The sequence below is a fragment of the Eublepharis macularius genome, chromosome 1 (genome assembly GCF_028583425.1).
Source record: "Eublepharis macularius isolate TG4126 chromosome 1, MPM_Emac_v1.0, whole genome shotgun sequence".
NCBI lineage: Eukaryota > Metazoa > Chordata > Lepidosauria > Squamata > Eublepharidae > Eublepharis > Eublepharis macularius.
In genome coordinates, this window is record NC_072790.1 from 52,859,500 (window position 1) to 52,876,721 (window position 17,222).

General features: G+C 45.2%; 1 long non-coding RNA gene across 1 annotated transcript in view; it reads left to right on the forward strand.

Annotated features, from left to right (window-relative positions):
• Positions 1 to 917: 917 nt before the first annotated feature.
• The window catches only part of LOC129338820 (uncharacterized), a 38,753-nt gene continuing 22,448 nt past the window's right edge, over positions 918 to 17,222 (forward strand). The window contains exons 1-2 of the long non-coding RNA XR_008597971.1: positions 918 to 1,901; positions 4,740 to 4,861. This is a non-coding gene — a long non-coding RNA (uncharacterized LOC129338820). The remainder of the gene's footprint in view (positions 1,902 to 4,739; positions 4,862 to 17,222) is intronic.

The window sequence follows — 17,222 nt, forward strand, 5'->3', positions numbered from 1 at the left end:
AGTGAATGCACATAAGTTTCCCATGTATGTGCATTAGGGTTGACAGTCATTGGCAGGCAAAAAGCAGGAGAGGAAAGGAATGAGGGTGGGGAGACTGATGTTGCACCAATGATGTGATGCTTTAGGATTTGGACAAATCTATGGCATAGATGATATGATGTCACTTCTGGGTAACTAATGGAAATGGCATAATGGTGTGATGTGGCTTTCTGGGGATTCCCCCCCTCCTCCCTCCCAAGGGTCAGTGGGCAACAACAGAGTGAGGCCAGGAGGTCTCCCTAAAATGCATACATCTGTTTGTAAGAGAGCCAACATTTTCACTTTACAAATGAAACCAGGGATCGGCACCAGGATAAATGTGTTTAGGTCACACATTCAGCTATACATGAATTTAAGGTAAACTGAGAATTATTCAACACATGTATAAAGAAAAATTGTGTACATCGCAGAACCGTGTTCACAAGTTCCAGTGAACACATGTGCAATCCATGTACAGGGTACACTAGGTTTTTCTTTATATATGTTACTTATGTTACAACTGAAGCGTACCACTGAACATGTGATTTAAACCCCACTATTCCCTGGTTTCCTTATGTGTGTCACATGTTGCCTGCTTTACAAACAGGTGTATGCATGTTCATGTACGGCACACGTGTTCCCTGTAATGTGAATACGGCTAGAAGGTACATGCATTGTGTAACTGGTGAACAGGACCTCAGTCCGACGCATGGAGTGTGGTCCCCCGTTTGTTGTCCTCCTCGCCTTTATATACACAGAACTCTGGGTAGAAAATGCAGGTCCAGACAAAAGCGTCACACACACACACCGCCCAGCCCAGGCACTCTCCTCTCCCCTTCTACCCCTTTGGTTTGGAGAGCTTTGACCCTTTGAAAAGGTGCCCGGATGACGGAGGACGGCTGCTGCAGGCTCCCTTCCCTGAGCCTGCCCCGTGGCCTCTGCTTGGCATTTGCGCCGTGCGACATCCCCGCGCAGCCGCCCTCCTCAAAGGCCGCAGCTGCCCAGGAGCGGAGGAGCCGGGCGGGGGCCGCTCTCCCGCCTTCGGGTGCCGCAGGAGGCAGGCCATTGTTCCGGGCGCCTCCGAACAGCGGGGCCCAGTTCAGGCAGCAAGAGGCGTGGAAAATACGACCAGGGGCCAGACAATAGCCGAGGCTCTCTTCTCCCAGCGCCGGAAGCACCCGAAGGCTGAAGAAACAAACGGCGGCGAGAATCGGATCCAGCAGGCCGGACGGCTGTCGCTGCGGCCATTAACTCCTTCGCCCCCGCCGCCTTCGGAGATACCTCCGAGAGCAAGCCCGGTCGCGGCGTGCTGCTCGTCGGGCTGGTTGCAAAGGAAACATTATTGCCAACAGACTCCCGGGTTCCCGGCCGCCTGCCTGCCACCGCCGTCGTAAATCAACGGGCCAGCCGCCCCTGGGCGCCTGGCAGGGGCTGAAACGCGCGCGTTGGGCAGCGCCAGTAGGATAACCCTCCGCTGCTCGACGGCGCCTCCTCCTCCTCCAGCCGGGCCTGGTATTCTTGACGCAGGCTTGGCTCGCGTCGGGGCGGCAGCAGAGAGCTGGCCGCTGCCTTGGACGGAAGCTGGAGGCGGAGGAGGAAACCCGCTTCAGCTCTTTGGCCGGGGGATGCAGCTTGTAACCGGCGGTGGAGTCCGAGCCAAGGGAACTCCTGCTCCGGTGGTGTGTATAGAAGGGACGCCTTGAAGAGAGGATTTTACGACTGCTGAACGCCTGGCGGATCGTGCAAAGGAAAACGCAGGCGCGCAGGGGCGAGCCCTGTCCGTATGGAACTGGAATGCAGCCCTGACACCTGAAGGCCCAGCAACATTCCTGCCCGCAGAACCTGTCGTGAGGCAGGAGCCGCTTCATCAGAGGCACAAAGAAGTCAGCTCTCAGTCAGGGAAGCTTATGCTGGGATCAGTATTCCCCCCCCCCCCGGCCCCGTTCTGCTAGGAGACAGTCACATAGCTACCTTTTAGACCGTAAAGGCCTGCCAATGAGAGATTGCCCTCAGTTCTTGCCCCCGACTTATGATTGGTCTGATGTGAGGAAGAAATAACAGTGATACTATGGTTGTTGTGGGTTTTCCGGGCTGTATTGCCGTGGTCTTGGCATTGCAGTTTCTGACGTTTCGCCAGCAGCTGTGGCTGGCATCTTCAGAGGTGTAGCACCAAAAGACAGAGATCTCTCAGTGTCACAGTGTGGAAAAGATGTTGGCAGGTCATTTGTATCTACTCAGGAGGGGTGGGGTTGAGCTGAGTCATCCTGCAAGAGTTTCCCAGGGTGTGGAATGCTAATGGCGGGAGGCTTCACTGTATCCTGAGGAGGTTCTTTTGCATATGGATTGGTGCTTGATGTGCTAATCTTCTCTGCAGGGCTATTGTCGGGTGTAGAGTGTTTTGTTAGCCTGGTATTTTTCAGAACTGGAAACCATGCTCTGTTCATTCTTAAGGTTTCTTCTTTCCTGTTGAAGTTTTGCTTATGCTTGTGAATTTCAAGCATAAGCAAAACTTCAACAGGAAAGAAGAAACCTTAACCTCCTCAGGATACAGTGAAGCCTCCCGCCATTAGCATTCCACACCCTGGGAAACTCTTGCAGGATGACTCAGCTCAACCCCACCCCTCCTGAGTAGATACAAATGACCTGCCAACATCTTTTCCACACTGTGACACTGAGAGATCTCTGTCTTTTGGTGCTACACCTCTGAAGATGCCAGCCACAGCTGCTGGCAAAACGTCAGAAACTACAATGCCAAGACCACGGCAATACAGCCCGGAAAACCCACAACAACCATCGTTCTCCGGCCGTGAAAGCCTTCGACAATACATCGAACAGTGATACTATTAACAAAAGTAAGACATGAATAAAAAGAAACCCATTCTTTCTCCCAATTATTTTGTGACTGAGGTACAATAGAAAAACAAACAGAGCAAAAGAATGTCATGTTTGGTCGATTTTGTTTGTGCCAATCAGTCAAGGAGATTAATCACAGGGTGTCTCATTGTTCCCATATGATGAACAGATTTGAATGGCATCAACTGAAGTAACAAGCATCTATTCCACTTAATCTTGCTTTGACAGAAGGCTCCTTACAGGGTGGGGGGAGGGGGGAAGCACTGCCATTAGTGAGATGTGCCTGTAGGGCCAAACCCAGAGATACGCAAATAGAGATGGTAAAACTAGTCGGCAACTAGAAGTGGCAATTGGTGGGCCAAGCTCAGCCTCCATGCTCTTCTCCCAAATGCCCTCCTGCCAAATCTCATTGCCACAGATGCCATTTTTCCATATCCCTCATGGGCTGATTCCACACATGTTGGATAATGCACTTTCAATGCACTTTAGCAATCGTTTGGAAGTGGATTTTTTGTTTCACACACGAAAAATTCAGTTCCAAATGATCTCTAAAGAGGATTGGAAGTGCATTATCCCATGCGTGCAGAATCAGCCACGAGCTTAGTCAACACAGGTAGAATGAGGTGACAATGAAGAGGCTAAGTATTGAGGTAGTAGAATGGACTGTATCACTTCAGACTGCAGGTGAGGGGTTATATTTTTCAGTTTCACTACATTAATAATTTCCTCTGAATGGAAAATTAACACCGCATACAAAGATCAAGGCTTGGTGTGCTTTTTTAAAATTTGAAATGTTGGGAAGCACAGAAAATGCGACCACTTCCCACCTGTGGTCATACACCTCATTTCTACCATCTCATTTTACTACAGGTGTAGACTAGGCATCAATGGGCAATGGGGGGCAATGGTTTTTTGGGGGGTGGCAGATTTCACCCATGATCTTCTAGTTGCTGATTCCAACTTTAAATCCTGTGAGTAGAAACTCTATAAATTCTGGCCCAAACCTTACACTGTCGACAACAAATTTGAAAAAGAGAGAACAGTAAGTGCTACCTATACAGCACAATTGAAAATGGGTCATCATGACCGTACTTTCGCACTAGAAGTTCAGTAGCTATTCTTTGCAGGAGCAACCACTGAAGATGCTCTTATGACTGCAGGGTTTGTAACTAACCCAGAAGAGTTTAGTGTTAAATCCCTGCTGGATGAGCTAGAAATAATTTCAAGCATCACAGGCTTGAAAAAAAAAGAATTATGTCAAGAATGTTGACCATTGTAAAGGACAATATTGTAAAGGACAATATTACTACTTCTGTCATAATGGAGAAAAATGTTTGGGTAAATTGCCCTTTTAAAAATCTGCCATATTCTCTTAACTCACTATACGGGAATATGAGGGAATCAGTTGTTTCTTCTTTACATAGGGGCAAATCAAGGAGAAACTGGTTGTGCTGTCTCTGTTCTGACAACTGTGCCCATCTCTATGAAAACAAAGAGCGCATTGCTGAAGTTAACATGGAACTAAATAGCTGCTGCTGCTTGAATTCTTGGATGCTCGTGTTCTTGTTTAGGAAAATGTGCTTGCTGTAGAAGTAAGCACATTCATGGGCTATCTATGCAAGTTACTTCATGTGTCAGGGAGGGAGACTTTGAACCTCAGTTTACAATAATGAATATAAGTTGCCTATGGTTATAGAAACTTAAACTTCTTATGTGGCATAATTTCTCAAGCAGAGCCGTGAGGGCTAGAATATTACACTTCTAACACGGCTATTCACAATTTAGATAGTACCGTTACTGTTTAAAGTGCTTGAATATTGTTACATCTGCGGCCTGTAAGGTAAGATGCTATTATTCCTATTTTATAGATGGGCAGAGAACGAGTGACTTGCCCAAAACTCAACGTTCCCAAGTCCATGCTAGCGGTGTGACATGAACTCACGTCTTCCAAGCCCAACTCTCTTCCCAATACATTTTGAAAGCCCGAAAGGTATGTTTTTCAGTATTAAATATGCTTACCCTATACAACTTCTGGCCTAAGGCGTCCGGTGATTTGCATGACCAAATTCATGCCATCGTCAAACATTTGTGCCTTTTTACATTTTCATACATAGTTGAGACTTCAGAATGGTATGCTTAAGCCTTAAGAATATGTTGCAACTGTGTTCACATACATGAAGCTGTCTTATACTGAATCAGACCATCAGTCCATCAGGGTCAGTATCGTCTACAGACTGGCAGCAGCACTTCAGGGTCTCAGGTGGGGATCTTTCACATCACCTACTACATAATCCTTTTAGCTGGAGATGCCAGGAATTGAACCCGGGACCTTCTGCATGCTAAGCAGATGCTGTGTCACTGAACCACAGCAACTCCTTGGGTACAAAGTCAGGGGAGGTCGATATAGATAAACTTACAGAGAGGGGAGGAAGGGAGTTCCAGGGAGTGTGAACTCAGATTTTTTCCTTCATAGCTAAAAGGGCAAGTCAGAAAGCTGGGTTTCTTTCTCATTTTATTATTGTGCATATATCATAAAAGTGAAAAGCCTGATGAGGGGTGGAGTACTCTTTCATATATATAAATGACAGACTGTGAATGAACTTATATTTGTGTGTGTGTGTTTGCACATGTGAGGGGGGAGAGTGCATGCCTGAGTCTAAGTTTTTATGTTCCCAATGTGCTTGATTTCTTAAGTGTGTATGTTTGTGCATTTCATAAAGTCATGCTTAAATTGCTTGACAATATAATGCATAGCTTAGATCATGTCAAACATAGCTTCTGGCAAAGGTATGTCTATAGATGGAGCACAACTTCCTTCCCTCCCCCCCCCCCACTGCTGCCCCTCAAATGACCCCCTGAAATGCTGGTTCTCTGAGATGAACCCCATGAGAGGGGAGCCAGAGGTCTATACCCAAGAGGAGGGAATGGATGAAAATCGCCTCCATCAGCAAAAATCTGCCGTGGGGGTCCAACCCCATACGTGTGGCTTGACCTGTAGTCTGTAGCTTAGATCAGTAGTTTGAATGATTTGCTTAATACATCCATTGTCATTGGAATTAGCTTCACCTTCAGTGTTCTCCATCTGTAAAATGGGTAAATACTGTCTAGTTTAATTCCTCAGACCTATAATTTGTATGTGTGACCAGAGCTGTAATCTGTGATTTGGTTAACTTCCTTATCTATTTTATACATAGATTATTTCATGTTTTCCAGTTGCAGCCCAGTTGTAATCTGAATTGTGATATTGTCTTTGGAGGTCTTGATATCATTGGGAGCAGAACCCTGGCAAGTACATGGAATTGTTGCATCCCTTCTCTGAGGGGAGTGCTTGCTGTGGGCTCTCACCCTGGGTGTGCCAGCCTCTGCAGCCAGGCAGGGGATCAGCAATTTTTTTTTGTTTCAAGACCCGGTAACACAACTATCCCATTGATAGCCACACTGCTGGCATGTCTTACACCACAGCTATATTCACCAGGCACAATAGTAAGCATTTACTCCTTTCTCTAAGATCATATTTAAATAACGTATTTATTTTAAGCCAGCAAAATACATTGCCAGCAGCACCTGAAATGGATGCCTTAAAGGATACATTAAGCAAAACAAAAATATCACCATGGCTCTAAGTGAATAGAAAGGGCCTTAGATCTTTTTCATGATTGCAACTGTCTTGCTGTTTTGCTTTTATGTCCATGTACTCTAATGCAGATTAGCAGGAAAATAATTTGGATGTAAATTGCCTCAGCCAATGGTGAATTATGAATGGGCATGTTTCAGACCACTGAGAGTGCTGATTTGCTCAAGGCATAAAGCAAATCCCATAAACATCCAAGAGTTATATACTGGAGTCAGCGACACTGTTGTAAATTTGGAGTAAGTCCATTTAAACAAGTGTTGCTATTGACTTCGGCTAGTTTGAGTTCACAGAAAGGCTATGTTTCAAATGTTACACATTTTCTTCATAGAAAACCACTGTAGTGAGAGAGAAAAAATCATGAAACCCGATGAGTGGACCATCGTGCATGTTGATCGTACTTGTGTCTGCTTCCCTGTGTGTTCCGTGAAACTGATACTGATTGTGATTCCTCAGCAAGTATACATTGTGTGCAGTTTAATAGTTGTGTGTGCAGCACAGGGACTGTTACATACGGATTTTGCACATCAAACATCTTGCACTGCTAGATTCCTTTTATTTGGACACCAAAAAGAAGATGATGACTTATAGCAGGCAGAGCTATAGGTCTCAGTTGGCTACACACAGACCGAATGTACATAACCAGAATGCACAACAACCTTTTTATTATAAGCAATTTGATCTAAGCCTTTTACAAGGGCACAGTAACATTTTAAATGGCCCTAAGAAGCTGAAATCATTCTGTGCTTTTAAAAAATTGGCATACACATGACAAAGTTCTTCCAGTGGTACAATCAAACCCACAAAATGGAATCTCTTTACATTCTTCATATACTTTCTGTAGTGGATTTTCTTTCCGCTATTATTAAACAGTTTTGGGGGACAAACAATTGACATGCTACATAGGAAGTTCATGTGGGAGTGTGAGGAGGGAGTCAAGAACACACAGAAATCTCAAAGAAATCTTATTGTATCTAATTACTTATTCTGCCCTGTCCTCATACAATCTTGCAACATTTCTTGACTAATTCAGCAATAATCCAGCTTTTGAAATCATTTTGAAGGCACTCTGCATTCACTGCCCCCCCATTTGTTGGAAAGTGCTATCAAGTCAAAGTTGGCTGATAGGACCCCTGCTGGGGTTTACAAGGCAAGAGGCTAACACTGGTAGTTTGCCATTTTCTACCTCTGCATAGCAACCTCGGTCTTTCTTGGAGGTCTCCCATCCAGTTACTAACCAAGGCTGACCCTGCTTAGCTTCCGAGATCTGATGAGACTGTGCTTGCCTGAACTATCTGATCACCCCCCCCCCCCCAAATTTAGGGATCTTACTATATAATTGAGTAAGTGTATTTCAGACCACTCACTTTATACCCTGGTGCACCACTAGAGTGCGCTGCCGCAGAGGAAAGCCCAGGTAACACCATATCGCTCCAGAAAACATGCCATGGTGGGAAGCCCAGGCAGGGAACAGGAGCGGAGCAGGTGGCAATGCCCTCCCCGTGCCTTAACCCGGCTGGTATTAGGTGCGGAGCAGGTAGAATTGCCCACCTACCCACCTTAACCCAGCTGATATTAGGAGCGGAGGAGGTGGCAATGCCCACCCCACTTCAGCCTGCTGGTATTAGGAGTAGAACAGGTGGCAATGCACACCACCACCTTAACCCAGCTGATATTAGTACTGGAGCAGGTGGCAATGCCTGCCTCACTTCAGCCAGCTGGTATTAGGAGTGCAGCTGGTGGCAATGCCCACCCCGCCTTAAACCAGCTGGTATTAGGAGCAGAGCAGGTAGCAATGCCCACCCCCTGCATCAACCCAACTGATATTAGGAGCAGAGCAGGTGGCAATACCCTCCCACCTTCACCCAGCTGGGATCAGGAGCAGTGTGGGTAGATATGTCCACTCTCCACCTTAACCCAGCCAGTATTAGGAGTGGAGCAGGTGACAATGCCCACTTCCTGCCTTAACACAGCCAGTAATAGGAGTGGAGCAGTTGGCAATGCCCACCCCTACCATAACCCAGTTGTTATTAGGAGCGGAGCAGGTGGCACTGCCAGCCCCCCTTCAGCCAGCTGGGATCAGGAGTGGAGCAGGTGGCAATGCCCACCTCACCTTAAACCAGCTGGTATTAGGAGCAGAGCAGGTAGCAATGCCCACCCCCTGCATCAACCCAACTGATATTAGGAGCAGAGCAGGTGGCAATACCCTCCCACCTTCACCCAGCTGGGATCAGGAGCAGTGTGGGTAGATATGTCCACTCTCCACCTTAACCCAGCCAGTATTAGGAGTGGAGCAGGTGACAATGCCCACTTCCTGCCTTAACACAGCCAGTAATAGGAGTGGAGCAGTTGGCAATGCCCACCCCTACCATAACCCAGTTATTAGGAGCGGAGCAGGTGGCACTGCCAGCCCCCCTTCAGCCAGCTGGGATCAGGAGTGGAGCAGGTGGCAATGCCCACCTCACCTTAACCCAGTGGGTTTTAGGAGCGGAGGAGGTGGTAATGCCAACCCTCACCTTAACTCAGGTAGTATTAGGAGCGGAGCTGGTAGCAATGCCCGCCCCCCCAAGCCAGCTGGGATCAGAAGCAGAATAGGTGGTAATGCACACACACACACACACACACATGCCTTAACCCAGCTGGTATTAGGAGCAGAGCTTGTGGCAATGCCCACTATCCACCTTAACCCAGCTGGTATTAGGAGCGGAGCAGGTGTCAATGCCTGTCCAGGATCTTCACCTGGGTGGGATCAGGCACAGAGCAGGAGGCAAATCCCTTCTTCCCTTCACCCATCCGGGACAAGAAGTGGAGCAGGTGGCAATGCCCGCCCCCTTGAACCTACTGGAATAAGGCAGGTGGCGATGCCTACCCCATCTTCACCCTGTCGGAATCAGGTGACAAGCCCCCCCTTTAATCTGCTGGAATCAGCAGCAGAGAAGGTGGCAATGCCCACACCCCCTTCAGTCAGTTGGGATCAGGAGCTGAGCATGTAACAAAGCCCACTGCCCACCTTCACCTGTTGGGATCAGGCAAGGAGCAGGAGGTAGTGCTTGCTCTTCTCTTCACCCAGCAGGGAACAAATGGCAATGTCCACCTCCCTTCACCCGGCTGGGATCAGGCTTTGAGCAACCAGCAATGTCTGCCCCCCCCCTTCACCCAACCGTAGTCAGGCACAGAGCAGAAGGCAATGCCCACTTTCCCTTCACCCAGCTGGGATCAGGTGTGGAGCAGGTGGAAATGCCTGCCCCCCCTTACCCAGCCTGTATCAGACTTGCAGCAGGTAGCAAAGCCCACCACCCTTCATGTTTCTGAGATCAGGTGTGGAGCAGGCGGCAATGCCCACCCCCCTCCTTCACCAGCTGGGATCAGTGATGTAGAAGGAGGAAATGCCTGCTTGCCCACTCTCCCCTTTCTAGAGCCCGTTGTATTTTCCCCCACAACGGGCTTTGTTTCTAGTTATTTATAACTGTACATTGATCACTAAAGATTGTATCTAGTTGAACTAAAGTATAGATACCACCATAAAATCACTTTGGAGTCTGGTGGCAATATTGTATCCTGCTACAATTAAAATCAGTTCTAATACTATTGTACAATGTTGATTGGTTTTTTTCTTTTATAGGACCACCACTAGAGCAGAGAGTTAAGGAGATAAACTCAAAATCTAAACATTTTGCAGTAGCCTTTTTGGATTTCAGTAGAGCTTTGCAGCTTCTTCAAAATTCTCTCCTGCTCAGTTATCTGTACCGAATTCAGACACTCTGTTACTTCTTTCTCTGCAGAGGAGACCAGAGAGGGCAGTGCTGTACAAGGTGATACACTGCAGACTCCCCAAGTAGTTTCAGATTAGAAGAAACTGTTTCTTATAAACAAGTTGCTTGTGGAGACCAAGACTTGTTAAATCCTTATTGTGATGTACAAATATTTTAACTGGGTTAATCAACAGAAAAAGGTAGACCATCAAGACTTCTTAGCTGTAGCAGGAGTTATAGCAGGCAGCTTCAACAAAAAGAAAACAATCAGAGTTTTACATTGTGTGGCTCTTTGCATTTGTTTAAGTGGTCAGATAAAACTTGAAAGCAGGGATCTCCGGGTTCTCTTTTTCGTGCATCAGAAAAGAAACAGGATTATTATTTCCATTTCAATATAGTTTTGCTTCTTATATACAGCAATGCCTGAAGTCCTGGGCATGCTTACTTGGAAGGAAATCTGAGAAAAATCAATGGAATTTGCTTCTGTGTAAACAAGGATAATATAGGACCAAATCCACACAAACCTATTGTTTTCACTGCAGTGTATAAATTTTTTCCTTTTTCATATTCTTTTTTTATTACAAAGAGTTAATTTTGTTACATTCATTTTTTTATATGAGAACATTAATATTACTATTTTGTCCCATTCGTTTTAATGGCAACGTTTCTAGGTTTAATTCTTCATTTTCCCCTCCAGTTTCGAGAATCATGAGCGACCCACATCCTGCCCAAAGTCACAAAGATAGGAGAAAAGATCTCAGTTTTTATAGGCAATTAAATGCAAAATACATGATCTGTAAAGGCAAAGCACCCGAAAACAGTGGAAATGAATGGTATTCCCTTATAGTTATTCCTGTTCATTTTCATTACTCAAGTGCAAAACAAAATGGTCCTTTTTTCTATTCATTTTTTCAGGAGCACCAGCTCAAAGCCCACTTCCTCCTAAGCTGACATCAGGAAGGCCAATGGGAGGAAGCAGCTAGGCTCTCTCCATTGTGGCTGGATGCAAAGCTTACCGAGTGAGAACCCTGTCTTGGAATACCTTTTCAATGACTCTCTCCTTGTCTGTATTTATTTTAAATTGCAGCAAGTAATTTTTGGCTGAATAACATGACAAAAACTAACAAAACTACTGATCGTCCCCCCTTGCCCCTGTACCTACAATGAAATATAAGTTTTTGTTATTCCTGAACATGAGGATTATTAATATTGACTACCTCTATTCTGCTTTGCTATGCTGCTTGTTGGTAGCCTGTTAAGTATCCCAGTGTGAATACTGGACAATTTCTTTTGCAACATTACACATTTTATTTGAGATCCATTTGCCCTGTAAAGCTAAGTCATGCTTAACTTTGTGCAAGATGGGCACTTTTCCTTATTTATGCTATAACTTCTGTAATATCTGTTAAGCTTCACTATAATATCAGTTTTCATGATAAGAAAGCCACAGATTGCTGGCTCAATAGATCGAGTACAGCCAAGGTTTTTGCTTTATTGGCTATAGAAAGGCTTGTTCTTAAGAACTTTGCATTCCATATTCAAATTGGAGCATATTTTTAAGTGTAGCTTGCTGGGCTGTAGCCAAGACTCCAGTTTATAGATACCAACAGAGGGGTGGGGGGAGATTTTTGTTCTCCCACCAGAGAATCATGTCTTTGGCTAATAAACCGGCTTTAGCTCACTTTACATCGCAAACTAGGATGTATGCTCCAAATATTCCAAAAGAGGATTAAATTAAAGCTGATTTATGTGGTAGTGAGCTTAAAGATGCTTCATTCAAAATCTCTTGGAAATCTATCGAAAACAGAAAATGTTGGCAAAATATAAGCAATCTACGCTCCCCAGAACTCGGAGAACACAAAGCAAAGGTTCTCTCTCCCCAAACACAGCCAAGTGTTAAGTAATTTACATATTTATGCCCCAGCTTTCCCAAATAGGGATCCAAAGCAGCTTCCAAAATCATTCTCCTCTGTTCTGTCCTTACAACCACCACCATGTGAAGTATGTAAGGCTGTGAGAGAGTGACTGGTCCAAGGTCATCCCGTGAGCTTCCATAGCAGAGTGGTGAATCACACCTGGGTTTCCCAGATCCTAGTCCCATGTTCTGATCGCTACATCACTCTGGCCTAGCAAGGATTTGAGGGCCCCCCCTTTCTGCACTGTAAAATACAGGTAGCTTCAGTGTCTCTGCTACCTGTCAATGACCTGCTTAGCAGAGCAGGATGCATCCCTGTGTCCAACAACAAGGCTAATCCTGGGGAGGGGGAGCAAGGTGGGGATGGGGCAGGAGGATGAAGCCAGGGTAGCCGCAGCAACAGGGACACTTTGGTAGTTTGTTACAGGAGGGCTCAGAAGGTGTGGAGGCAGCAGGCAAACCTGGACAAGGGAGGGATGGCTATCTGGGCCCTGCTGGCTGTGGCGAGGAGGAGCTGGCAGAGGAGCAGGGGACAGAGAAGAGGAATGTAGCACTTAGCACAAGCAGGGGCTAAGAAACAGAAGGGCAAGGCACAGGAGCAGAGGCAGAAAGGGGAAAGTAAGCCAGCCAGAAAGAGGCAGAAGTGAAAGCCAAAGAGGAGGAGTGGTCTGAGAGTGATTCCCAGGCAACTTGTAGTGCCCTGTAATGCACTGAAACCCTGAGGAGGGTGAAGCTAACCACATCTTCAGGTGGTTGGATTGATCAACTGCCAATAAAACATTCTGTGCAAGAAAGCAGTGACAGGGATGGTGCTTTTTGAAGACCCCATGGACCCTAAGTATGATGTGCCCCTGCTCCGAGAGGGCACCATGGTAGAACATCAAGTCCCGTCTGACTTATGGCAGCCTTTGGCTTAGCTGATCACAAGTTGCGTAGCTCCCGCTTATAGCTTGGTCTTTCTGTTCTCATAGCACATCAATGAGGGCTCTAGGAACATAGGGTAATGTAATCAGGTGGTTCCAGAGGCCAACTTTAGATTGCTTGGGTGGAGAGTGACATTCCAGGCTGGTGTAATGGTTAAGAGTGACATTCTAGCCAGTTTGGTGTAGTGGTTAAGACTGGTGGGAGTCTAATCTGAAGAACCGGGTTTGATTCCCCACTCCTCCACTTGAAGGCAACTGGGTGACCTTGGGTCAGTCACAGCTCTCTCAGAGCTCTCTCAGCTCCACCCACCTTACAGGGTAATTGTCGTGAGGATAATAACAACATACTTTGTAAACTGCTCTGAGTGGATGTTAAGTTGTCCTGAAGGGCAGTATATAAATCGAATGTCGTTGTTGTTGTGATGATGATGATGATGATGATGATGATGATGATGAAAAGAGCCTTTTCTAGGTACAATGGTCATTCTACATGCCAAATACTTAAAATATGTTAAGCAATTGCTTGATGTATGATCTCCTACTGTTTTAATGCTAAACCAAAGATTAAGGAATCAGTAACCTTCACCATGTAGTATGGTGGGAGGTTTGCATCTTCTTCCACATTGACTGTACCCTCTATGCTAAGCTCAGTTCATCTCATCTGCTGTGTAGATTAATAAGGATCAGTGTGGGTATCAAATCAGCTGCCATGGGACTGGTAGGGATCCGATATGGTTAATCATGCCTTGAAGGAAAACAAACTTTGTGTTTGAATTATCATAAGCACCCTTACTTGGAAGAAAGTTCTATTGAAATCAATGGAACTCGCTTCATTGTACTGAAATTTAGACTTGGTGAAAGAAGTTATGGAATGTGATAATAAGGAGTGTACTTAACATAAGAGGATAACAAAGACACTGTAACTGAACCACTTTCCCCCTTGAAGAATTGTTCGTAGTTCACATACCTAGAGCAGTGGCATCAGCACATTATTAGAGAAACTATTTTTTTTAGGCTGAGCTTGTGTAATAAGCTGCTTCCTGATGTGCTGAGGCCTCATTCACACAACTCATTGTTTCCTTCACCCAAGCAGTTTTGTAGGCATGTAACTGCTGCATGCCCTGTGTCCACCATGTAGCCTTGCTGGGGCCAGAAAGACAGGCATGCACTGCAGAGGTAGTCTCTCAGAGAGAGAGGGTGTTAGAGCTTCATTTGTTGGAAAAACAAGCCATTTCTCCAAGTGCCTTCCTTTGGAGTTCCTGTCTCAGTTCCGAAAACAGTTTTGGCCTGGGCAAGCCTAGATGAACTATGGCCCAGGCTGTTCCCTTCTAAATAAGGCAAAAATCTAATGGCACTTTAAAGACTTAACATTTATTTCAGTATGAGATTTAGAGGGTCCACAGCCCACTTCATCCATGCTCCTAACTAGTCTTGGTCAGAGACAGCTTCATATTTTCCTAACTACTGAAGTCCCGAGATTAGCAGAGTTTCTTTCCAGCTCAGTGCTCAAAGTGCTTCCAAAATCATTATTGCACCGGATAATAAAGTGCAAATGCAACATTAGCACCATACAAACACCAGTCCTTATGACATTATTCAAAATCCGGAGTGCCTTGTATTCCGACCATGGGGTTTGATGCAACTTCAAAAGTTATTCCAGCCGACCGTGAAGATCACAGAGTATAAGTAGCCCTTTGATATAAACCAATTTTTCTGTCATAACAAATCTTCTAACGGGTGGTCTAGATCCTTATCAAGCCCATTTCAAGAATATCTTTTTCAAAGAATACAGTCATTGCATCACATTAAATCATATCTCTTGAGTACCCAATAATACCCATTTCCTATGCCATTCACTATGCATTTGCACTTTATTATCCGGTGCAATAATGATTTTGGAAGCACTTTGAGCACTAAAGCACTTTATTAACTGTGAAAAGAAGTTTAAGGATGCCTGTATGAATGTGTTTTTTGACCAGATAATAGGGGTATTATTGGTGTGTGTGGTTCAATAATTAATTATATATTTGAGAGGAATATACGTGTTATATATATAGGAAAATAAATTTTAAAGGTATTAGTAAGTACGCAGGTAATATTATTGTTCTTGTATTGATACTTGTTTACCGCGTCGCTCTCTGTTGTTAACAGAGGACAAAGAGAGCAATCCTCACCAGGTCTACTCAGAAGTAAGTTCATAGGATGAGTTTGACAGTATTGGAAGGAAGTTACTGTTAATATCCAGCTGAGGTGAGGATGATCTTGCCTTGCAAGTACTGTTGCGTGGTTGGAGGTCTTGCACTAATCCTGTGGCCCACAGTCTTCCAAAGAATCCCCTTACTTTTGCAGCTGCAGTGCCATTAGCAGCATTCCTTCTAGCAGGGTGGAGGAAAAGAAGCTCCTTGTTGCTGCTCATTTTCTAGTTAATGGTTGAGACTAGGATCGTTTCCACACATCTTTGAAGGGACGGCCCACTCACCGAACGTTGCCGGCGTTTCCCCTTCACTCCACACATCTCTGATTTCAAAACGGTAGCAGGCTCTTTGGCTTCCGTTTTGTCGGCACCTTTTTTGAGAATGCACTTTTCCATGGTTTCCAATAAGGTGCCGACAAAACTGGAGCCAAAGAGCCTGCTACTGTTTTGAAATCGGAGACGTTTGGAGTGAAAGGGAAAAGCCGGCAGCATTCAGTGCGTGGGCCTTCCCTTTAAGGGCGTGTGGAAATGGCCAGAGTTGTTCTTCCCCTTGCCATGTTCTTTCCAGGGAAATAGGACGGTGCAATCCTTCTATGGCCCATGTACCTCTGGTGGCAGGGCCCAGAACATCTATCCTCTGATTTCTGAGTTGTCTGGCAGGGGGTGGGGGAGGTAAGCTTATTCTCTAGCCAGTGGCTTGCACCAGGTTTATCGAGTGAAATCTCACTCTGACTACTTCTGGCTAACACCATTTCCCACTCTCTCTGCCATTTTTGCTCCTTCTTGAAAGGCAGGAACATTTTAAAAAGGACGTGTATAACCACATTTGTACTGTTACTATTTTTTGGTAGAACAAACAGGTCAGAGACTGAGACAGATGTGAGAGTGGAGGACAGGACAATGGAGGAGACTGGGACTTCATTTCTGCATCAGGGGGATCAAGAGCATTTTGACAGTCATTTATGAGTAATTTGGCACTGCAGTGTAAATCAGAAAAATCACCACAAGTCAGGTCTTTAGCAAAGGCAGAGAAAACACTGGAAAGCAACATTTTGGTAGCTACATTGTCTGGTTTCTACATAGTAAGCAAGTGAACAAATAATGTCGATTCTGGGGAAAGGAGGAAGTCACTCATATGTGACTCTGACAAAGCCTCTTTACATTAACATTAATATTAAAGTTTCAAGTAGGTAGTTGTGTTGGTCTGCCCTGGAAAGGTAGGATTTGAGTCCCATATCACCTTCGAGACCAAAAAGATTTTCAGGTTATAAGATTTTGAGAGTCAAAGATAAATATGAAGAAGGGAGCTCTGAAAGCTAAACCACATGAGATGAAGTACATGAGGACGCTCAAGTGAAGGAAGACACAAAGTTAGCTGGGAAGCGTAGTTTGAATTTCCCCTCTCTACAGAGCCTGCTAGATCAGGTTTGTTAATTTCACCGTCAGAGGGTTTGTTAATTTCACAAAGCTGGCAAAGATCCTTCCTCAGAGGGTTTGTTAATAATTGACAGAGCCTTCTGGGAGGCAAAGAAGAAATTAACAAACCCTCTGGAGAGCTAGAAGGATGGGGCTAGAGATTTACTTTTTAAAAAATGAAAGCTGGGAATTCAGAGTACCAACTACACCTGTCATTACAATGCTATAGTTCTGCCGGGCCTTTGACTAGAGGCCAACTTTTTGTCCCATCTTCTGACTGCCACACCCTTCTTTTGCAGCTGCCCTGGAGTTACATCATGGCAGTGCCCGTGGTTATGGTGACTCTGTAGTGGCCAGCTTTGTTTGGTGGCACCTGTATTTTTATGCTGTTGATATAATTGTGTACCAATATTGGTTTTTATACTATTTATAATGTATCATTGTATTTTAATAATATATTTGTTGGAAGCCACCCTGAGCCCACTCGTGGGAAGGGCAGGGTATAAGTTGAATAAAATAA